Genomic DNA, 23,125 nt, shown 5'->3' with positions numbered 1-23,125 from the left:
ACCGAGGGTGACATAGTGAGACTCTGTCTCAAAAAAAAAGTATAGACTGCCATGCAGTTAACTGTCTACTAAACTTCCCTTTAGTTATGTTACTTAACAGAAAACGAAGAGAAATCATGACAAAACTAAGTTGTACTAGTGATTAAACACACATTGGTCTCCCTATCATTCTCAACATCACAAGAGCAAGCATCTCTTGGACCCTTACTATGTGCCAAGCACCAACCAAAACATTTTAATACTTACGACAACCTACGTGATTGGTGCTATTATTATTCCCACTTTTCAGATGAGGAAACTGAGGCCCAAGATTACACCGCTAGTGAGTGGCAAGTTTGGGACTCGGACTCGAAAGTTCCGGCCGCCATAAAGTGTCAAGGTTTTCTAATGGCACCCGCGATGGGTGGGAATCAAAGTACCCGAGCAGACACTTTCTTAGCGGGTAAAGTTCTCGGCTGTCGGGTTTCTCATCCGCACAGAATTCCAGGTACACCTGGACTCATTCAGGTTGCTACACAGGCATCAACAAGTCCAGGTGAGCCTCCTTGCCTAGCAATCCTGAGGACTGCACCTGGATCCCGAAGGTTTGCACAAGATCCCAGAGAAAAGAGGCCGACACCCCGTCCCTGCAATCAAAAACACAGCCAGGGCGCAGCGAGGGCGGGGACCTCCGCGCCTCGCCACCCGGCACGACACAGCCGGCCCGGCCAGGCGGTGCACAGGTGCACGGCCGCACCCGAGTGCCCTGGCCCCGCTCAGCTACCGCGGCACAGCAACTCCCGCCCCGAGCGGCAGGGCGGGAGGGCCGCGGGGAGGGGGTTGGGGGCGGGAGGCCTGCCCCGCCCGACCCCCGGAGAGCGCGCGCCGCGGGGTCGCGAGGAGAAAGGATGCTCCCGGCGAGGCGGGGCCGCTGTGGGGGAGGGGTCTCCCGCCCGGACTCTCACTCACCGCGGCGCTCTCCTCCCAGCCCCGGCTCCGCAGCTTGCCCCGCTGCGGCTCTAGTCGCTCGCGTCTCCTCTCGAGGCTCAACGTCCAGCCAGTGCGCGCCGGGCTGACGAGAAGTCGGCCCGAGCGCAGGGCGTGTGGCTAGCGGAGCCGAGGGGGTGGGGAGGATGGGACGTTCACTCTCGCCGCTGCGGCCACCACAGACACTGCTGCCACCGGCTCCTCTCAGCCACGGAAGCTGCGGACCCGCCCTCCACGCCCGCCTCTCGCCCTCCACATTGCTGGCTGAAGGAAGGACAGCGACCTTGGCCAATCAGAGGCCTAGTCAATGCCGGAGTTGGCAGACTAGGGTGGACAGAGAAGGAAGGGGAACGTAGGAGACTAGGACGGCGGCGAGACTTCCTGTGACTGACGGCACAGCACAGCCAATGGGCAACGGGGAGATGACCTCATCGCCGAGGGAAGTCTGGAACTGGCGGAGCGGCGGCTAGGAGGTGGGAGGAGGTCGGCAACGAGCTGGGGGCGGGGCACTGGACCCTTAAAGAGGCCGCAGCCCATTGGGCACTCTGTGAAGGGGGGACCCAGCTGGACCTTGCCAAGTTGCGGAGGGGTCTGTGCCCGGTCGCCAGCAGTGACTGCGTTAATCGTCCATATGTCATCCCGATTTTTCTCGGGGGTAAAGGGTCTCCGCCTGGGGCGTCTAGGTCCATTATTTCACTTTCATGCTTCCCAAAAGAAGACACAATAAATTCCGTTCTGGCCTAGAGCCCTGAATTCCTGTTACAGTCCCCGCCCCGCAGAGGCTGGTCGCCTTGTTTCTGAGTCAGTTTCCCTAGCAGCAAAAGGGAGGATACTGACACCTACCTACCCCTCCCTACCTGCCGAGGATGTTGAGATCAGCAGCGGCGAAAGTGCTTGGAGAAGAACCGCTGCGTGAACCAAAGCGCTTGTGCGTAGTATCTGGAGACTCCAGGAAGAGCATCTGTAAAAGGGAGACTCCAATAGATGACTCCCGACGATTCTTGCAGTTCTAAAATTCTAAAATGCTGCTGTCCTGCTCTTGCCGGCATCCACTCAGTAGGGAAGATGTGTGTGTGAGCACGTGCATTAGGCATAGAGGCCTCGGACTCACCAAGAGCATGTGAGAAAGAACACAGGTTAATGGGGACAAGCAAGTTAAGCAAGGCCCACTGTTGTTAAGAGCTCTGGTCGGCCAGGCCCTTCGCACCCTACTCCCTATCCAACAATGGGAGAGAAACCCAAAAAGGAGAAGTAACTCCAACTTGGTGGGGTGGGAAAGGGAGCAGGCGCTTTCCTGAAGGCTTCGTGGAGCTGAGATCAGCAAGTGGAGTTAGAGGGAGTAACATTAGCTAGAGGAAGGAGGGAACTGGGCATCTTTCTAGGTTTGGGGACGACCAGGATCATGTAAATGCACTAAGACTGAAAAGTGACAACTCACTTTACCTCCCCGATTGATTCTTACTGTGACTCGCTGTTCTCAAAGGTCTCCAGGCCTGCCCATTGCTGTAAGGCTAAGTGGGAGGGCAGGAGAGGGTGCTGCTCTATCCAAGAGCTGCAAAAGCCAGCATGGCCCTGGGTATACCCAATTATTCATCTATAAGTCAGCTTCCAGTTCAGTACCACGTGCTAGTCACAGAATCTTGGAGTTAGGTAGAGTCCTTAGTCACACACTTTCCCTCAAGGCAAAAACCTTTCCACAAAAGCCCTGATAAAATTATTTATTCAATAAATATTTCTCATTTAAGACACTGACAGGCTTAGCCAGAAGAGATACAGTTGCTGTGTTGGGGACACTTACTAAACTGGGAAAGAGAAGGCACATGCTGCAGTGACTTCAGTGTGAGGCTGTGTGTCCCACAGCCACTCTCTTAGTATCATAACTAAGAGAGAATGCAGAACCTCGCCTCAAAGGAGGCAGTGCTGCCCCTTGGAATTGCTGGAGTGTAGCAGATTTCCCCAAGACTAGGGTGGAGCATTCCAAATAGTGTCAACCTTGACACAGCTCTCCCGGAAAAAGCCAGGTAAAGAGGCAGCCCAGACATTTTATTAATCAAGGAGAGAGATGTGCCCATTTACAATGGAGGTTACAAGCAAGCTCAGGCCTATTTTTTCATACAACATAAATTGTATATTTTTATGTACTGTATATATACACATATAAATGTTGTTCATATGTTTACATATATTTCTTTTTTTGAGAGAGTCCCACTTTGTCACCCTTAGTAGAGTGCCATAGTGTCACAGCTCACAGCAACCTCAAACTCTTGGATTCAAGAGATTATCTTGCCTCAGCCTCCCAAGTAGCTGGGACTATAGGCGCCTGCCAAAAGGCCTGGCTATTTTCAGAAATGGGGTCTCACTCTGGCTCGGGCTGGTCTAAAGCTCATGAGCTCAGGCAATCCATCTGCCTCAGCCTCCCAGAGTGCTAGGATTACAGGTATGAGCCACCTTGCCTGGCCAGTTTACATATATTTCTTACAGATGATCTGCCTCCCTCTAATCTCCAACCCTGGATCCTAATGTTATCCTCCAAAGCTACACAGAGATGTCTAATTCCACTATACCCCCTTTCCTGAGCCTGCTACCCAACCCCTTCCCCCATAACAAGGGTAAAGTCTTTTTTTTCTTGCCATTATTCCTCTGATGAAGGTTTCCATATACTTACTATCCTAAGGACTTCATGTGGACCTTCTTCACGTGGCAGGGAGCAGGTATTATTTTTGTCTTACAGCAAACATTCTCTTTCTGCTGGTAAAGAAGCCCCAGCTTCCTCTGGAAAACCACTCCTCCCCACTCTGTCCATATGGCAGCCTCCTGAATGACTTCACTTTCCAGGGGTAAATACATGGCCCAGTCCTAACCAATGAAAGCACCCACTCACCCCCACCATTTATAGTGATTGATTTAGAGTAAGTCATGTGACCCAAGTCCCATCAGAATGAGTCCTGGGACTTTGTTAGAACTACTCTGATGAAGATCTCTTTGCACCAGGGCTGCTGAACTGTCTGGCTATATACCGAGTTAATGGGGAGGACCACGGGGAGAACAAAACCATTACAAAAACAATCAGAGCTGAGATACACATGAATATCACAACGGGTGATGACTTTGAGAACCTGGATCCAGTTGTTTTCTGGTGATTCAATTTCATAGGTGTCTTACTTAGAAACAGTCTGTATGAGAGAGCGGATGAACAAGATTTATTGGGAGAGGAAAAGACTATAAGGGAGGAAGATGATCAAGACAGAGAAAGGGAAAGTTGATCTTACCTTCATCTGATGCATAGTAGGAGAGCTCTGGAACACAGTTATCCCCCCTTGAGGCATGGACAGCCTTTTGTACCCTAGTAAATGTCTGTCATTGGCTGTAGGCCCTAAGGAAGTCAGGGTCCCTGAGGCCACTCCCTTCAAATCAGAGCAATTCTCTGAAATTTGGAGCAGCTGGGAAGCCTTTGCTGCCAACCCTCACAGCAGGTGGGGGATGGATGCACTGGCCTGTTGAGGAGACACATTTAAATCTACCCCCGTGGGACATTCCTGTTGTTGCAACCACAATGTAACTAGATAAAATACTCAGATGTGACTTGACCACCATGGAGTACAGTTAGACCATGGCCTGCATTGACCTGTCTCCCTACATCTGTTATTCTGCTACAAATTTTACATTTACATTAGCAAACGTAGTGGCTTCACTGACCCTCTGGCTCAAACTGACTTTATAACCAATCCTCTCCACTCCCTTCCTTCTAGACCAGGGGTGTCCAACCTGCAGCCATGGGGCCACATGCAGATTATTTGAGGACTGTTTTGCTTATCTGTGGTGTGGGATATTGCAAAAAGCATGCACAGACCTTTTCTTTTGCTCATCAGCTGTTGTTAGTGTTTATGTATCTAATGTGTGCACGACAACTCATGTTCTTCCAATGTGCAGAGAAAAGTGTTGGACACCCTTTGGAGCTGTGTCCCCCACAAGCTAACACTAAACCAAATTCACTCTTAAATTTCTGGAATTAATTCTTTAACACAAATGTAGGACTTTAAGTCTAACTCTGCTAATAATTAGCAGCCAGTTGTCTTTTTGTCCACTTCTATCCCAATGACCTTCAGCAAATCACTAGAGACTGATTTCACTCCTTCCAACCTGCTAATGCATATTCCAGTAAAACTTACTCTCCAGTTTTTGCCTCTGTCTCTCCTCCCAGGGAATCTCTCCAAAAATGTTTCTGAGGATGACTCGAGCAGCCCCAGCCTCAGCACATCCTGCTCTTTCCTGTTTCTTCTTAAGTCTTTGTTCAGGTGAGTCCTTTTGTCCAGAATATCCTCTCTTCTGTAAGTATCTATTTAAATCCCAGTTCTCGGCTCGGCACCTGTGGCTCAAGTGGCTAAGGCGCCAGCCACATACACCTGAGCTGGTGAGTTTGAATCCAGCCTGGGGCCCGCCAAACAACAATGATGGCTGCAACCAAAAAATAGCCAGGCGTTGTGGCGGGTACCTGTAGTCCCAGCTACTTGGGAGGCTGAAGCAAGAGAATCGCTTAAGCCCAGGAGTTGAAGGTTGCTGTGAGCTATGATGCCATGGCAGGCTACCCAGGGTGACAGTTTGAGGTTCTGTCTCAAAAAAATAATAAATAAATAAATCCCAGATCTCATCCCACTTCCTCCAGGAAGCCCTCCACTATTCCTTCAGCCTATGAGAATCTTTTCTTTCTCTGGCAGCTAATAGGTCCTACTGTGCCAAGCACAATGCCAAGTATTCTAAGTGCATTACTTTGTTTCATCCACGTGGTAACCCTGAGGTGGGTATTGTTATGACCTCCATTCTCCAGGTAAGGAAACTAAGGCTTAGAGAGCCTCATTAAGTAACTTGCCCAATATCACACAGCTAATATCACAGGCTAAAGCCATGATACAAATACTTAGATTTGGATTCCAGGTACAGTGCAATAAGCATTTGTTGGCTACATTCAAGAAATTTTTTTTTTTTTTTTGAGACAGAGCCTCAAGCTGTCACCCTGGGTAGAGTGCTGTGGCCTCACACAGCTCACGGCAACCTCCAACTCCTGGGCTCAAGCGATTCTCCTGCCTCTGCCTCCCAAGTAGCTGGGACTACAGGCACACAACGCCCGGCTATTTTTTGTTGCAGCTGTCATTGTTGTTTAGCAGGCCCAGGCTGGATTCAAACCCGCCAGCTCAGGTGTATGTGGCTGGCGCCTCAGCCACTTGAGCCACAGGTGACAAGCCTACATACAAGAAATTAAAGGAAGACTGGGCACAGTGGCTCTCACCTGTAATCCTAGCACTCTGGGAGGGCAAGATGGAGGGATTGCTTTAGCTCAGGTGTTCAAGACCAGCCTGAAAAAGAACGAAACCCCATCTCTACTAAAAATAGGAAAATTAGCCAGGTGTTAAGTACCTGTAGGCCCAGCTACTTGAGAGGCTGAGGCAGGAGGATCACTTGAACCCACAAGTTTGAGGTTGCTGTGAGCTATGATGACACCAGGGCACTCAACCCAGGGTGGCAAAGTGAAACTGTCAAAAAAGAAAAAAAAAGAAAGAAAGAAAGAAAAAGAAATATTAAAAAATGAAATAGGCTTGGCGCCTGTACCAAGATATCTTGCCCCATATCACACAAACCTTAGCTCAAGCAGCTAAGGCACCAGCCACATACACCAGAGCTGGCAGGTTCGAATCCAGCCCAGGCCCGCCAAACGACAATGACGACTATAACCAAAAAATAGCCAGGTGTTGTGGTTGGCACCTGTAGTCCCAGCTACTTGGGAGGCTGAGGCAAGAGAATCGCTTAAGCCCATGAGTTGGAGGTTGCTGTGAGCTATGATGCCACAGCACTCTACCCAGGGTGACAGCTTGAGGCTCTGTGTCAAAAAAAAAAAAGTGAAATAGACCACCCTTTCTCACAATCAAGAACAGGGTCCAGGCAGCCCCTGTGGCTCAAAGGAGTAGAGCGCCATCCCTATTTACCAGAGGTGGCAGGTTCAAACCCTGCCCTGGCCAAAAAATGCAAAAAAAACCCCCAAAACCAGGGTCCATAAAATGATGTTACTATGAATGATGTTGTAAGGACAGTAAAACTGAGGTAAGAGAAGGGAGAGCTCCTGTCTGGTGGGGGACTGAGGAAGGCCACACGGAAGTTTATGTTTGACAGGCAGGATAAGGTGGGACATTCCAGCTTAGGGAACACTATGACTGATAGTGTGGAGGAAGGAAAACATAGGACATGTTTGAGCAAGGGAGTTGTCTGCTTTGTTTAAGAGATAAGGCTTGAAATTTTGTTGAGGTCCTGTTGTAAAAAGTAAAGAATGCCATGGTGAAGGAAGTACTGGGCTTTTTTTTTTTGTAGGGACAGAGTCTCACTTTATCGGCCTGGGTAGAGTGCCATGGCGTCACACAGCTCACAGCAACCTCCAACGCCTGGGCTTAGGTGATTCTCTTGCCTCAGCCTCCCAAGTAGCTGGGACTACAGGTGCCCGCCACAACACCCGGCTATTTTTTTGTTACAGTTTGGCCGGGGGTCACGTTTGAACTGCCACCCTCAGTACATGGGGCCGGTACCCCACCCACTGAGCCACAGGTGCCGCCCTAAGCACTGGGCTTTTGAAAATAGGATCTAAACTGTATTTTAAGATTCACCCGGTAGTCTGTCAACTGGATCGGAAGGAGACTGAAATGGAGCTAGGAATATAAGGCTGTTATCCAGCCGGGAAGAAATAAGGACCTAGAAGGGTGGGAACAGTAGCTTGAATTTTTTCTCCTATACTCAGTACCCACTCTTTATGTCTCTTTGTCCCCTAGACATCATAGTATCCTTGAGAAACAATAATAATTTTTCAAAATATACCCATACCCTCTAACAACTTCTTGACATGTTGTTAGCGCTCAGCAGATAATTTTGGAATTAAATCGAATGCATGAGCAGGGTATTAAAAATGCTAGGGCTCCAAAAAAAAAAAAAAAAAATCTAGGGCTCCATTTAAATGGTTTTATAGGACTTTGAGCCAAGCCAGGAATTTCAACCACCTATGGTATTACCTGATAAGAAAACTAAGCTAGTTTTTATTCAGCACTTACTCTGTACATCATCATCTTGTTCAATTTTCCCATCAACAATTTGTGGTAGATACTACCATTATGTCCATTTTGGAGATGAGAAAAACTGAGGGTCAAGCAAGAAGAGTGACTAACTGTCCCAGTTGGTAGGAACTGAGGGGTTACGATGCAGGACTTCTCTCCACCATCACCCTCACCCCCCGCCCAGGGCAAATTGAGAGAGTTGGTCACCGTACCAAGGTATCTTGCCCCATATCACACAAACCACGTTTCAACACAGGTCTGACCAACTCAAACCCCGGTGGGATTTTACTTTGGTTTTCTGATCATTGCAGCCAATATAAATGTCTTCTTTGGGTATTTCTGGGATAGAACCCAAGCGGAATCTTATCTTTAATTTGGCTCGTGTATTTGCGGCCTGCTTGAGACTAGAGCAAATAGAGGGGCAGAAAATCACAAAACGGATGGTTTTTTTCAGGCTGGGGAATGTCATTCCTGGAAGAAGGCCTTACTCAACAAGTCTGCTTTATACGCTGTTCTTTGGCGCCCCCTAGAGGTTACGATCTGAATAACTCTTTCACTGCCTAGACTAGAGAACAGCCAGAGTTGGAACTGAACTGAGAGTTCTGTTGCTTGGGAAACAAAAGTATTTTGTTTTAAAAATAAAAATTAGCAGAGTTTTTTCTTAAATTAAAGCTTGCTAGAATTTTATAGTCTAGGATAGGGAGAATCAGTCACAAAATTGAATAGGATGCTTAAAAAAATCAGTAATAAAGGTAAATAATACAGCATTTCAAAAAATCAAAAACCCATAATGAACTATATTTAAATACAGAACAGGCAGGATCTGATCTTGAACTCACCAGACCCTGCCTCACACGTCTCACCCTAAATTTTGACGCAGAAAGTCACAGAAGTGAATGCTGTTAACTCTGGGTGGGGCTTCTTGAGGGAACCAGCTCAAAATCTCACTATGGGAGAATGGAAGTGATCCTTCTCATGCTTTTCCACCAAAGAACCTTCCTAGAAGAAAGCAGCTCATGCTCCTGACTGCCAGGAGTAGCCAGAAGGCCTGCAGCAAGCAGGACATTTTTCTAAGGCTCTCGAGACAAGAGTCTCACTCTGTTGCCCTGGGTAGAGTGCCATGGCATCATACTTCACAGCAACCTCAAACTCCTGAGCTCGAGCAATCCACCCACCTCAGCCTCCCAGAGTGCTAGGATTACAGGTGTGAGACACCACACCCAGCCTGCCTAGGTACATTTTGAATTTCAGACATCATAATATATCCATTTTTGGTTTTGTTCTTATCCCTTTTATTGCAGTATATATGCTACTTCAGAACTGTTTAGAAAAGTACATATCATGACTGTCCTGCTCAAAGAGTTTTCACAAATGGGGCACACATGTTTAACCAGCACCCAGGACAATAGTGAGAATATTGCCAGGTCCCCAGAAGTCCCTCTCACACCCCTTCCAATCACTTCCACCTTCAGGGACCTTCATTCTGACATCTGACAGCACAAATTAGTTTTGCCTACTTTTATCCCTTACATGAAGGGAAAGATACAGGACCAAGGCTTTCCCCTACTCCTCTTCCTGACACTGTGGCCCTGAGAAGCAGAGAAGTGCTCTTCCCTGTTACTGACCCTCTGAGCCCATGCTCCTTGGCCTCTGCAAGCTCAGTCTTGGCTCTCTGGGTTGAGGTCTCTTCCTTTGGCTTCTTCAGGCCCCCTCCCTTTTCCTCGGGCCCTTGTCCGGGCTTTCTGCATTCTCTTCCCTCCTCATACAGGGGCCCAAAATAACAGCACGACAGATCAGGTGGAGCCTTAATGAATCTTGATTAAGAACTTTGACTTAGAAGTTAGATCCTGTCTGACTTAGACAGTGAGATCCGGTCTCTAAAAAAAAATTAGCCAGGTGTGGTGGTACACATTTGTAGTCCCAGCTACTCAGGAAGCTGAAGCAGGAGAATTGCTTGAGCCCAGAAATTTGAGGTTGCAGTGAGCTGTGTATCAGGCCACTGGACTCTAGCTGGGGTGACAGAGTAAGACTGTCAAAAAAAAAAAAAAAGAGCTTGAACTTTATCTCGTGGGCAATGGGGATCCACTAAAGAGTTTTAAATAAACTGAATAACCTGAGTAGATGTTCGGGTTTTACTTTTTTAAAACCTTATAAAACACAGATACACAAAGCCACATTAAAAAAAAGTTAAGCCACATGAATTATTATAAGAGAAATACCCTTGAAACCACCTCAAAATCTTCCAGGTCAAGAAATGGAGCTAGTTGGATGTGATGGCACTTACAGGCAGTCCCAGCTACTTAGGAGGATGAGGTGGGAAGATTGCCTGGGCCAAGAGTTTGAGACCAGCCCAGGAACATAGTGAGACATTGTCTCTAAAAAGAATAAAAGAGAAAGAAATGGTGCTTTGCCAGCCTCCCAGTAGCCCTTCCATGTGCTCCAATCTTTAGGTGACAGTCTCCTTCCTCCCCCTAAAACTAACCCCTAACCTCAGTTTTATCAAATCAGTCCCATGTGTTTCTTTATAATTTTATTGCTTAAATGTGTACATCTAGACACCATAGTCTGGTCCATTTTTTAAGTTGTGTCTGTTAAATCCCTTAACCTAGAGGTTCATGGTTTATTCCAGTCTTCCATTTCCCCCCTGAAATGTTTATTCTAAGCCAATCACCATAATATCCTGGCACTTCTGGAAGTTACTGGTTTAGGAATGGGCCAGTTGCCCAATCCTTGTCAATGGGACACAACAGATGTCTGTTGGATGGCTTTTGGGAAAGGTTTCCTTGCTTCTAAGAAAAAGACAAAGGATGTTATTTGGATGTGAGATCCAGAACTGCTGCAGCCATGTTGTGAGTCTGTGGGAAACTAGACTTCAAATGAAGCTTACGCTGAGAAGGCAGAGGGGAGAGATGGGAAGAACTCAGCACTTCTATGGCAGTATTGAGTGGCTGAGTGTACCACCCCAGAGGGTACCAGGTTTTCATTTGTGTGGCATAATACATTTTTTCATTGTTTAAGTGAATTTGTTTCTTACAGCTAGAAGCAGTCTAATGGGTGGCACCTGTGGCTCAAAGGGGTGGGGCGCCGGCCCCATATGCCAGAGGTGGAGGGTTCAAACTCAGCCCCAGCCAAAAACTGCAAAAAATAATAATAATAAAATTAAATTAAAAAGTCTAACAAAAAAATAGAAGCAGTCTAACTATTAATAACATAGATTGGTTAAAATTGTTCACGCTGCCAGGAGGCGGCACACATAAGGTGAAGTGGACGTCCTTTGTCAGCCCAGTAAAACTTCTAGGGCAGTGGTCCCCAAACTTTTGGCATTGGGGACTGGTTTAATAGAAAACAATTTTCCCACAGATGGGCAATGGTTTCGGGATGATTCAAGCACAGTACATTTATTATGCACTTTATTTCTATTATTATTACAATGTAATAACAATATGTTGAAGTAATTATATAACTCACCATAAGGCAGAATCAGTGGGAGCCCTGACCTTGTCTTCCTGCAACTAGATAGCCCTATCTGTGGGTAATGAGAGACAATGACACCCAAAGCATGTTGCTTATGCCCAGTCTATTTTGTAATCTCATTTTGGCTGCTGTCACTGCAGAAAACCCTGCTTCACAAAGATAGGATGTTGCAAATGGAACAGGCTTTTCAGTGCTTTTGTGGCAATCTCAGGATATTCACCTTGACTTTAATCCAGAACCTACGGAGATTTGAAGTTGTCTCAAACACACTTTGAAGCCCACCGTCTCAACTAGTGCAAACATAAGCAGCTGGTCCTCTTCTAGCACAAAGTCGATTCACCTGGTTTCTTCACAAATGGGTCACAGATCCATTCTTTCCCAGTTCAGGGATCTTTCGTGGCTGGGAAGTAATGCTCAAACATACTTTTTGTATGTCACTGCCATAATTCCAGTTTGGCTCTGAAAGCAGCCACTTTACCTTGTGACTTGAACACAGTTGCTTCTTCTTCCCTGAAGTGACAGATTGAGTTCACTGAGGAAGTTGAATATATCACACAAGTAAGCAAGCTTTTCGACACATACTGTGTCACCAAAATGTGCTGCCAGTGGTAACTGTTTTTCTAAAAGAAATCTCTAGATTGGCATTCTTTACTCAAAAACTCTGGCCACTTTAGAAAGCCATCCCACTTCTGTGTATAAGAGAAGATGTGTGTGCTCTGCATCCCTCTCCTCACAAAGCTGCATGAACAGATGTGAGTTAAGGGCATGTACTTTAATGTGCTTGACAATTTTAATCACATCCTGCGAAATGTTATTTAGTTCAGGTGACATTTTTCGGCTAGCCCAGCATTTCTCTATGGATGACACAGTGTGTAGATTCAGATTCAGAAGCAACCTCCTTGGCCCGAGTAGTGAAAACAGAAGGCCATCCAGTCATAGCAGCCATTCCATTTGTGCAGACACTGACACAAAATGACTAATTCATGGCTTACATCTGTAATCTTAGCACTCTGGGAGGCCGAGGCAGGTGTATTGCCTGAGCTCATGGGTTCAAAACCAGCCTGAGCAAGAGCAAGACCTTGTCTCTAAAACTACCCGGGCATTGTGGCTGGCACCTATAGTCCCAGCCACTTGGGAGACTGAGGCAAGAGGATCACTTTGAGCCCAAGAGTCTGAGGTTGCTGTGAGCTGTGACACCACAGCATTCTACTAAGGGTGACATAGTGAGACTCTGTCTCAAACAACAACAAAAAAATGACTAATTCAGCTTTCCTGACATGAAATCATTCAAAGACATGAACAGTTCTGCAGCCATGGTGTTGGCTGGCACATAACATATCCTTGGGCACATCCTTCTGGGAAAATCTATTGCACAAAACAAGCATTGCTGACCTGTCAGCATTGGTAGACTCATCAAACGTGGATTGCGTACCACAGTGGCTCAATAATCCTAACAATTATGCCTTCATATCCTCTGTTATTTCATTAGTTCACCGAGTTATGGTACTAGCTGACAGAGGAACACACGCCACCTTGTGAACGGAAGCTTCTTCTATAAGTTCACAGTAAAAGTCCTTAGCAGCAGGCAAGATGGACTCTTCAGCGATACTAGAGGACTTGTCACCTTGAGCAGTGTGGTTAGCTACTAGAATGCTGCTCTCAGCAGACATGTTTGATGAAGTGGTGCTTCAGCAATTGCTTCTGTTCTTTGTGTTCACTTTTTTTTTCTTTTCTTTTTTTTTTTTTTTTTTGTAGAGACAGAGTCTCACTGTACCGCCCTCGGGTAGAGTGACGTGGTGTCACACGGCTCACAGCAACCTCTAACTCTTGGGCTTACGCGATTCTCTTGCCTCAGCCTCCCAAGCAGCTGGGACTACAGGCGCGCGGCACAATGCCCGGCTATTTTTTTGTTGCAGTTTGGCCGGGGCTGGGTTTGAACCCGCCACCCTCAGTATATGGGACCGGCGCCCTACTTACTGAGCCACAGGCGCCGCCCACTTTTTTTTTTTTTTCTTTTGAAAAACTGCAAAGGCTTGTCTTTTAGTGCAGGATGCTTGGTCTCCACTTGGCGAAGTCGTCGTGAAGGTTCATGGCTTCGTTGGCTAGCTGGTCACCACATACTATACGTGTATTACGCAGGCTTGGAGAATGTAAATCGCCTGTTGCAATGAACCTGTAATTTAAGCAGGACTGCTGGGAATTTCTTTGAAATGCAGCTTTCACTGGCAGTCTTAGAGTCTTCTGCTGTCTCATCAGTGGCCCATTTCAAAGAAGCTCTCCAGCAGTATTTGTTTTGCATTCATTTTTTTTTTTTTTTTGGCCAGGGCTGGGTTTGAACTCGCCACCTCCGGCATATGGGACCGGCGCCCTACTCCTTGAGCCACAGGCGCCGCCCTGTTTTGCATTCATTTTTGCTAGGGTTAGCTTGTGAGCTTACCGAAACTGTGACTGAGAAAAGTGTGCAATGCATGCAGGAAAGAGGTGCGGACGAAAGGGATAAAATAATGGGTGGCCCACATGTTTACTGAAATTCTGACTTAAAGCTACATGCACCTGTCCAACTGAGGTTCCCTCAACTCACTTGTCACTATAAGGCTTGCCACCAGCTGCAGCTTAATTGTTACTTGCCACCCACTGAGGGGGTTTTGATACGAGCCTCCAAGCATTTGATTTATTACGGTTGTTGTGCATTTAAACCTCTCTGCTAATGATAATCCGTATTTGCAGCCACTTGCCAGCACTAGCATCACCACCTCAGATCACCAGGCATTAGCTTTCCATCAGATGGTGCCGTCTAGATCCCTCACATGTACAGGTTACAGTAGGGTTTGCGTTCCTCTGAGGATCTAATGCCGCTGCTCATCTGATAGGGGGCAGAGCTCAGGCCTTGATGTGAGTGATGGGAAGCAGCTATAAATACAAGGGTGAAGCTTCACTTGCTCACCCATCACTCAGCTCCTCCTGTGCTGCCCAGTTCCTAACAGGTCACAGATTGGCCCTCGCCCATGGCCCATGGCCCAGGGACTGGGAACAGCATTTCTAGGGAATAACCAGCTCCTATTCCTTCTTGGTCCATGTGATTTGAGTGGGTTTGAGTCCTCTTCCACACCCCAAAGAGGCCACACAATCAAATTCTGACTGAAGTACCCCACCTCCCTAGCAAAGGAATGTAAACCAAACCAGGCCAATCAGAATGCTTCCTGAAACTTTTGCCATAAGGACTCCAGACATCAGGTGGAACTCTGTACTCTGAGTCCTTGGAACAGGTTAGGCTTGTTTATTTCCCTGCTAAAGTTCTACCTGATTAGAGTGTTCTGAAGTAACTTTTTACCTGTTTGTGCTGCCTTCCTGCTGACTCATTCTGAAGTGACTCTTTTTTCTTGCCTGAACGGATAGAGATACTCAAAGCCCCACTGCACTTCGGTCTTAGAAGCCTGGAGTGCAGAGAAATCAGCAGCAGCAGAACTCTGATTAGAGTCAAGTTAAATGATTGTTGCATGAATGGCACAAGCTCCCCATAGGTGCACAAAATGTGCCTCGTGATAGCAGTAATAAACACTTTACAAGAAACTCACAGTGAAGAGGGCCGGGGCTACTTGGTGGAAAGATAGGTGTGGTGGCCGGGCACAATGGCTCATGCCTGTAATTCCAGCACTCTGGAGGCTGAGATGGGTGGATTGCCTGAGCTCAGGAGTTCAAGACCAGCCTGAATAAGAGTGAGACTCCCCCCTAATCTCTACTAATTTTTTTTTTTTTTTTGGCTAGGGCCAGCACCCTACTCCTTTGAGCCACAGGCGCCGCCCTCTGTACTAAATAGTGAAAAACTAGCCAGGCATCATGGCAGGTTCCTAAAGTCCCAGGTACTCAGAAGGCTGAGAAGAGAGGATTGCACAAACCCAGGTGTTTAGCTTGCTGTGAGCTATGATGTCAGAGCACTTTACCTAGGGTACCGAGTAAGACTCTGTCTCAAAAAGAGAAAAAGAAAAGAAGACGGGTGTGGTATCAAAGCCTGGCTCTGCCCTGTGGTGACCTTAGGATGGACTGAATCTCCCTGAGTTACAATCTTGTCATCTGTAAATTAGAACTAACCATATCTATTGTAACTGAACACTTGCTTCTGCCTCCAGGGGGGCTCAGGTTGGGCTGACACTGCATGAGGAAGGGGAGTTATCTCTCAGCCTCTCCTGGGTTTCTGCTCACTCCCAGTATGCTGGGTGCTACCCTGCACTTTGGTGAGGGGCAGGACCTAGAGTCCTGTCCTGTCTACTCCAAGCCTGTTGCCTCCTTCCCACAGGTGCCAGGCTAGAGGTTCTTTCTACTTTTTCTCACCTCTGGTCTCTGCTTCCTCACTCAAAGGCGTGGCCCACACTTTATAGAAGGGTAAGGTGATTTCTGAGAATTTCAACAAAGAGCTATGGCATAAACCTGATGGTAATGAGATGGAGAGAATCACATTCACTGGAATTCTTTTCAGGGGAGGCATTGTTTATTTGTTAAAAAAAAAGATTCCTGGGTTTTCATTTTGAAGGCTCCTGCCTATACATGTTAAGTAAACTAGGATATTCTTTTTTTTTTTTTTTGAGACACAGTTTTACTCTGTCACCCTGGGTACAGTGCTGTGGTGTCATAGCTCACAGCAACATCAAACTCCTGGGTTGGCGCCATCCTCTTGCCTCAGCCTCCCAAGTAGCAGGGACTACAGGCACCAGCCACAGTGACTGGCTATTTTAAGAGATGAGGTCTCACTCTTGCTCAGGCTTGTCTTGAACCTGCAAGCTCAGGCAATCCACCCACTTCGGCCTCCCAGAGTGTTAAGATTACAGGCGTGAGCCATCTCGCCCAGCCCCAACTAGTTTTTCTATTTTAATAGAGACAGTGTCTCACTCTTGCTTAGGCTGGTCTCAAACCCCTCAGCTCGGCTCAGCGCCTATAGCTCAGTGGCTAGGCGCCAGCCACATACATGGGAGCTGGCGGGTTCAAATCTAGCCCGGGCCCACCAAACCATGACAACTACAACCAAAAAAGAGCTGGGCATTGTGGCAGGCACCTATAGTCCCAGCTATTTGGGAGGCTGAGGCAAGAGAATCGCTTAAGCCCAGGAGTTGGAGGTTGCTATGAGCTATAGATGCCATGGCACTCTACTCAGGATCACAGCTTGAGACTCTGTCTCAAAAAACAAACAACAAAAAAAAAAACTCTTCAGCTCAAGCAATCCACCTCAGCCTCCCAAAGTGCTGGTATTACAGGCCACCTGTGTCCTGGCCAAATTAGGATGTACTTGCTCCCTACAAAAAAAAAAAAAAAATTCCTTGATAAACCCAAGTTGGGGAGATGTTCAATCACTAATCCCCCACCCCATAAGCCGTGAGGATGGCTGGAATTCTCCTATGTGATTGGGGCTAAGAATTTTCTGGTTAGTCTGGAACACAGTGGGGGGTGAGAAGAGTGAAGGTCTTAGGATGTGACCCCTCAAATTGCCAGTGAAATGATCACAAATTGCCGGTGAAATGATCACATTTGTGAGAAGCAGGGGTGTGGTTGCTTAGTAGAGCCAGGGCAAAGAGATGACTGTTTACCTTATACTTCAGGCTCAGAGAAACCCCAGCTGACCCCTGAGTTAGGTGGCTTTGTTCCAGAGTCCCAGAGCAAAGTGCCTAAACTTTGGAATCTTCCCAAGAGGGGTCCTAGTGTGTGCACCCCCAGCTTCTAATCTGACTCTCTATGCTCAGAGTCTGGTCTCCTCTCACAAGGCCTGCTTTCCCAGCTGCCTGCAGCAAATCTCTATCCACCTTCCAGGAAACCCCAGTCTCAAGGGATTCATTCCCCTCCCTCCAGAAGCACACTCTTCCAAGTCTGTGTTGGTACGCTGTCCGTACTCAGTAAGTACTTGTTAACTGACTGAGTCAATAATGATGAGCATCAATAGTTGGCACCCTGCAGAATAGTCTGGGTTTAAACTGGAGTGAGGGCTCTAAGCATGGCCCAAGGCAGGCAGAGCCCTTCAGGTCAGCGCTCTTGACCCACCTGTGTAAGTTTCAGGTACCCTTTGTCTAGGCAACTTCTGGAGAAAACATAAATATACACACACTCCTCCCAAGATTGAACCTTTTTTGTTGTTATTTTTCAAGACAGTCTCATTTTATTAACCAGGCTAGAGTGCTGTGGTGTCATAGTTCACAGCAACCTCAAACTCCCAAGATTAAACCTTAATTCTTTGAGAGAGTTTGGTCTAAACCCCTAAGAAGGAAGAAAAGTATTCTCTTACAATCCTCAAATTTTGCAAAATGTCTCTCTCTCAAAGTGTTAGTGTAAGTTTTCTTGCTGTTCCTTTCCTGACCCCCAGATAGAGCCAGAGAGAGAGAGACCCAAAGCAGGGCCCTATACCTTAAAAGTTTTGAGATTAGCGCCTATAGGAAGGATGAGAAATAAGAAGTTCCAGAAACTTCCATGTAAGATTAATTGGGTAAGATTCCCAGCCCCATAACAAGAGCCAGCTATTGTCAGTTCTTTGCATATGTATCCCAGTGCCTAACAGTGTCTAACAAACAGCCGACACTTACTATATGAGTGAATAAAGTATTACATTTGTCCTTTCTTGAAACAGAAAACATCTGTGGCCAAGTATGCGTTAGGAAGGGAAATAAGAAATTCTCAGGGGCCAGTGCTCTGTGACATCTGCTATCCCACATCCTCATGATGGAGAGTGCTAGCACATCACATGCCCCATGCTGGCTGATGTTCTTTATTTTTTTTTGTTTTTGAGACAGAGCCTCAAGCTGTCACCCTGGGTAGAGTGCTGTAGCATCACAGCTCACAGCAACTTCCAACTTCTGGGCTCAAGCGATTCTCCTGCCTCTGCCTCTTAAATAGCTGGGATTACAGGCACCTGCCACAACGCCTGGCTATTTTTCGGTTGCAGCTGTCATTGTTGTTTGGCGGGCCCGGGCTAGATTCGAACTCACCAGCTCAGGTGTATGTGGCTGGCATCTGAGCCGCTTGAGCCACAGGCACCGAGCCTGATGTTCTAGCCTTTTACATGTTAACTTAATAATCCCCATACAAAATTGATAGAAACTGAGGCACAGTAGTATTAAGTAAATTAGCTGAGGTCACACAGGCAGTAACAGTGAAGCTGTGATCACAACTCAGACCACCTGGTGCCACGACCCAGCCTCCTAGCTGTAACAGGCTGCTTAGCTGTGTTTGGTAAGCTTTCTGTGGGTAGAGCAAGGGCTAACCTCTGCCAGTCACAGGGCCCAGGCCCTGCCATGGGCCAATTAGTTTTGTTCTGTTCCTTTCTTTGCTCATTCAACAATATTTACTTATTTATTTATTTATTCTTAATTTTATATTTTTTGAGACAGAGTCTCAAGCTGACGCCAATAGCGTCATAGCTCACAGCAACTTCAAACTCTTGGGCTTAAGCGATTCTCTTGCCTCAGCCTCCCAAGTAGCTGGGACTACAGGCATCCACCACAACGCCTGGCTTTTTGTTGTTGTTGCAGTTGTCATTGTTTTTAGCTGGCCTGGGCCAGGTTTGAACCTGCCAACTTCGGTGTATGTGGCCAGCACCCTACCCTCTGAGCTATAGGCACTGCCCTATTTATTTATTTTTAACCTGTTTAATTTTTCATACTTTATTCCTTGTATTAATGGGTTAAGAAAAGGCTAGGCACGGTGGCTCAGGCCTAGTTGATCCTAGAACTCCGGGAGGCTGAAGCAGGTAGACTCCTTGAGCTCAGGAGTTGGAGACCAGCCTGAGCAAGAGAGAGACCCCATCTCTACTAAAAAAAGAAAAACTAGCCAGGTGTTATGGCAGTGTCTGTAGTCCCAGCTACTTGGGAGGCTGAAACAAGAGGATTGCTTGAGACCAGGAGTCTGAGGTTGCTATGAGCTGTGAAGCCATAGCACTCTACTGAGGTTGACAAAGTGAGACTCTGTCTCAAAATAAAAAAAAAAATTAATAGGTTAAGAAAGTAAAATTTTCCGGGCGGCACCTGTGGCTCAGTCAGTAAGGCGCCAGCCCCATATACCGAGTGTGGCGGGTTCAAACCCGGCCCTGGCCGAACTGCAACAAAAAAATAGCCGGGTGTTGTGGCGGGTGCCTGTAGTCCCAGCTGCTTGGGAGGCTGAGGCAAGAGAATCGCTTAAGCCCAGGAGTTGGAGGTTGCTGTGAGCTGTGTGATGCTATGGCACTCTACTGAGGGCAATAAAGTGAAACTCTGTCTCTACAAAAAAAAAAAAAAAAAAAAAAGGAAGTAAAATTTTCCAGTAGGTACTGTCTATAAATGGCCCTCAAAAAGTTCAGATTCATAGTGATATTCAGTGATTTATTTAAATGCAGTTTTAATCCTTATATTAAGCTAAGTGCAATAATAATTAAATACGATAAGCTACATACACAAGAAACCTGGATATCCTCTGGTGTCCATAGACGCACGTGGCTTTCATCAGTACACATTTCCACAATGAACAAGTACTTACAAATATGTGAATAAAACACTACCCTAAATGCTTATCTTGCTATCAATGCCATTGAATTTTTAAGCAATGCTGTTCTTGCTACTGAAAACATTTATTTTTAGAGCTTTAATATAATCTGGGGAAATGAGTTCTCCAAAAATTAACAAATAGTGCTATAAGCCCTAAAAGGTTTCAAATCAAAAAAGCCTTCCAAGACAGAATCATTCACATGAAATTTTTAGTTTCTTTCTTTCTTTCTTTTTTTTTTTTTGAGACAGAGTCTCACTCTGTTGCCCTGAAAGAGTGCCATGGCCTCATAGCTCACAGCAACTTCCAACTCTTTGGCTTAAGTCCACTGTGCCCATCCAGAAACTTTCAGTTTCTAAAAAAAAAAAAAATCATTCTTGTTGTCTGAAGTAAAGAATATTAAAACAAATTATCTTTTAAAACATTCTTAAAAAAAACCCTGTACATTCCCATCATCTCCTTACTACTTAAAAGAAATGCAAAAATGTTCACTATAATAACCTCTCAGACTGCTTTTGTATAAAAACTTCAGTATACATAAAGCACGTTTCAGCTATCATAAAGATGCCATTTAGATTTCCCATGTTAAATAGTTGCAGTACACCATAGGATGGCACAAACATACCTAACACATAAATATTATTTCATCTTTTAGATAGTCAAGAGTCCAAAGGAACTCCATAGTTTGCAATGTACTTTGACTTATGTGTGTTCATTAAAACCCAAAAAGGAGGGGCGGCTCCTGTGGCTCCGTGAGTAGGGCGCTGGCCCCATATACTAAGGGTGGCGGGTTCAAACCTGACCCTGGCCAAACTGCAACCAAAAATAGCCGGGTGTTGTGGCGGGTGCCTGTAGTCCCAGCTACTCAGGAGGCTGAGGCAAGAGAATCACCTAAGCCCAGGAGTTGGAGGTTGCTGTGAGCTATGTGACGCCATGGCACTCTACCAAGTGAGACTCTGTCTCTATAAAAAAAATAAATAAATCAAAATAAAACTCAAAAAGTAATTGAAGAATGGTCATATAAAGACAGGCAATTCATCCAATATTAGTCTAAATTGCTCAGGCTGGTTTCAGACTTCTGGCCTTAAGTAATTCCCACCGCACCCACGGCCAGCATCCCAAAATGCTAGGATTATAGGTGTGAGTGACCATGCTTGGCTTAAGCTATCTTGTTAAAAGCATAAAGAGCTAAGAAGGAAGTAAGGAATTACTGGGCCACGTCTTTGTGTAGGAGAAGTGGTACATTACTTGATAAATACTGATTTATCTAGTCCTCGTAAGTATCCTCTGAATTGTTCAATGGAAACAATAGGCTGGGCGTGGAGGCTCATGCCATAATCCTAGCACTTTGGGAGGACAGCCTGAGTAATACTATGAGACCCTTATCTCTTTAAAAAATTAAATGATTTTGTCGGGTACAATGTGCACTATTCTGGTGACAAGTACACTGAAAGCCTTGATTTGAGTTTGATACAATTCATCTATGTAACAAACACCACTTGTACACCTAAATCTATTGAAATCTAAAAAAAAATAAAAATGTATACTTCTTTAAAATAAAAAAAAAAAATTAAATGATTAGCCAGGCATGGTGGCAAGTGCCTGTAGTCCCAGCTACTCCAGAGGTGCAGGAGGGAAGATCACTTAAGTTCAGAAGTTCTAGCAGGTTATAGTGAGCGTGATTGCACCACTGCATCCCAGTCTGAGCAACAGAGTAAGGCCTATCTCTAAAAACAACAGCAAGAGCAACAAAACAATAATACCTGGCATATGTGTATAAGGTCTGTTAAAGACATTAGTGTGTCAGGCTCTAGAGCAGGGGTGCCCAACCCAAGGCCCAGGATGGCTAGAACGCAGCCCAACACAAAATCGTAAACTTAACTTAAAACATTGTGAGATTTTTTTTGGTGGAACTTCACTAAGTGGTTCTCCAGTGTGAACTCGGTAGATGACAATGTTGTGCCACAATCTCACATGAAATAAACGTACACACACTCTTGCTATTTGTACACGTGTGGCTTCAGTTTTACAGTGGCATGTGACTGCCAGTGTGTTATCTTCCAAGTGCAGACAGTTGAACTGACACCGTTGGACATTACATGTGCTCACGGTGATTTGGCAAGGCAGTGATTATCTATAATATTTCAATCTGCCATTGCAAAGTTAGGTGTTTAATGTTATTTAGAAGTCAGGTGAGCATTCCTATTTGATTATGAAAGTACTTGTACACCTCAGTGGCACCTCACACATAACCTACCCTGTTTTCATCAGCAGCTGAGATGTGGAAGCGCTCAAACCTTGTTTCTATTTTACTGTCAATTTTCATCAGAGAAGTAAATATAAGGCCAGGTGCTGTGGCTAGGTGGTAAACCTAGCACTCTGGGAGGCCGAGGCGATGGACTGCGTGAGCTAAGGAGTTCAAGATCACCCTGAGCAAGAGCAAGACCCCATTTCTATTAAAAATAGAAAAAACTAGCTAGGTGTTGTGGCGAGCACCTATAGTCCCAGCTACTTGGGAAACTGAGGCAACAGGATTGTTTGAGCGCAGGAGTTTGAGGTTGCTGTGAGCTATGATGATAATGCAGCCCTCTACCCAGGATGATAAAGTGAGACTCTGTCCCCCTCAAAAAAAGTAAATATAGTTCTTTCTCTATTATTATTTTTTTAATCTGAGCTTGGCTTCTACAACGTCTCACAAGAAAATAGAACCCCCCCCAAAAAATTACAAAACAGGGAAGAAAGTTCATTGGGAAGTGGACACATCAACTACTTTTTTGTTGTGGCAAATAGTGAAGCACTCTGCTTAATTTATAGGGAAATTGTGCCAGTTTTCAAAGACTATAATTTGAAACATGCTGCCAAATTCAATGTATACAGAGGATTGTGTCATAAGGACAAAATAGCATAACTGAAAAAAAGTCTGCCTTCTCAACAAAAAAAAATTTTTAAGCTAATGACTCAGATGGATTCCATTATAAAAGCTAGCTATGTGGTAGCCTATTTAATAGCAAAAAAACAAAACCATTTATTGACAGCCAGTTTATTAAGCAACATATGGAAAGCATGGCAGATATAATTTCCCCTGAAAAAACGAGGCATATTTCTAA

General features: G+C 45.8%; 2 protein-coding genes across 4 annotated transcripts in view; one reads left to right on the top strand and one right to left on the bottom strand.

Moving 5' to 3' along the window:
- The window catches only part of MRTFA (myocardin related transcription factor A), a 214,351-nt gene extending 213,067 nt beyond the window's left edge, over positions 1 to 1,284 (bottom strand). The window contains exon 1 of one of the 3 annotated variants that reach the window (XM_053582670.1): positions 949 to 1,284. The gene's annotated coding sequence lies outside the window, so the exon portion shown is untranslated. The remainder of the gene's footprint in view (positions 1 to 948) is intronic. The other 2 variants (XM_053582668.1, XM_053582672.1) reach the window with 2 other exon arrangements.
- A 3,803-nt stretch (positions 1,285 to 5,087) lies between these two features.
- Positions 5,088 to 23,125, top strand: part of MCHR1 (melanin concentrating hormone receptor 1) — a 44,590-nt gene continuing 26,552 nt past the window's right edge. The window contains exon 1 of the mRNA XM_053582697.1: positions 5,088 to 5,261. The gene's annotated coding sequence lies outside the window, so the exon portion shown is untranslated. The remainder of the gene's footprint in view (positions 5,262 to 23,125) is intronic.

The sequence above is a fragment of the Nycticebus coucang genome, chromosome 3 (assembly GCF_027406575.1).
Source record: "Nycticebus coucang isolate mNycCou1 chromosome 3, mNycCou1.pri, whole genome shotgun sequence".
NCBI lineage: Eukaryota > Metazoa > Chordata > Mammalia > Primates > Lorisidae > Nycticebus > Nycticebus coucang.
Note: the sequence above shows the minus strand (reverse complement) of the source record. Positions and strands in the feature narration are given on the sequence as shown.